At 39.0% G+C, this 904-nt stretch overlaps 1 protein-coding gene across 1 annotated transcript in view; it reads right to left on the bottom strand.

The window, feature by feature from the left end:
- LOC103385411 (voltage-dependent L-type calcium channel subunit beta-3) overlaps positions 1–904 on the bottom strand; it is a 14,243-nt gene that overhangs the window by 5,120 nt on the left and 8,219 nt on the right. The window lies entirely within an intron of this gene.

The following is a 904-nucleotide window of genomic DNA, read 5'->3' on the forward strand; positions in this document are numbered from 1 at the left end:
CCAGCCATCTTCTGGCTGACAAACCAAATTTAGCAGCGACTGCTTTCTCTGCTCTGCCCCGGTCTGTTCCATCTTCCCCCACAGTGCAGCACAGTTACCCCCACTCACCCCCCCCGGTTAATACCCCAGAGACAGAGAATATATGCTGGTTATGGTTCTTCATCTGAAACAACTCCCAGTATAAGAAAATAACAATCTGAAAATGTTGACGTCGCTGTGGTTTTTAATGATGATGGCGATGACGATGAAGATGATGAAGATGATGACGATGATGATGAAGATGATGATGATGAAGGACGTGTGTGATGGTGTTGGTCAATGAGTCTGAGTCAACTTCACACAGTGACACAGACCTTGACTTATTGTGGATCAGTATGATCAACTCTAATCACGTGATCATCATCATCATCATCACCATCATCTTCATCATCATCGTCATCATCATCATCATCACCATCATCTTCATCATCATCATTATTATTATTATTATTGGCTGATGTTGTTTTTATCTTTAATGACTTTTTTCTTGTTGTTTCTCCTCATTCACAGCATCTAAATAATAAATGGCGCCACCCGCTGTACAAATATATGTACTGTACGTTTTTTATTTTTACAACATTCATGAGTTTGTTATTGTCTTTTACCAGTACTGAGTTCAGTTGGTAACCAGAGATAACTAGTAGGCTTTAACTGACAACATTTCCAGGGATAAAGTGATATTTCCTGAACATTAATGCTAAAGAAAAGCTGGAAACAAAAAGTCCAGCAAAAATGGAGCAACAAGAACGAAGAAGAAGAAATAATAAAAATGAAACAAAAATGAACGTCTTTGGTTTTTCTTCTTCTTCTGTGCACTGACTTGGTCCTGGTCATCAATCTTGCCAACATCCACAAGCAGATCCTC

This window comes from Cynoglossus semilaevis, chromosome 10 (assembly GCF_000523025.1).
Source record: "Cynoglossus semilaevis isolate Cse_v1.0 chromosome 10, Cse_v1.0, whole genome shotgun sequence".
Classification (NCBI taxonomy): Eukaryota; Metazoa; Chordata; class Actinopteri; order Pleuronectiformes; family Cynoglossidae; genus Cynoglossus; species Cynoglossus semilaevis.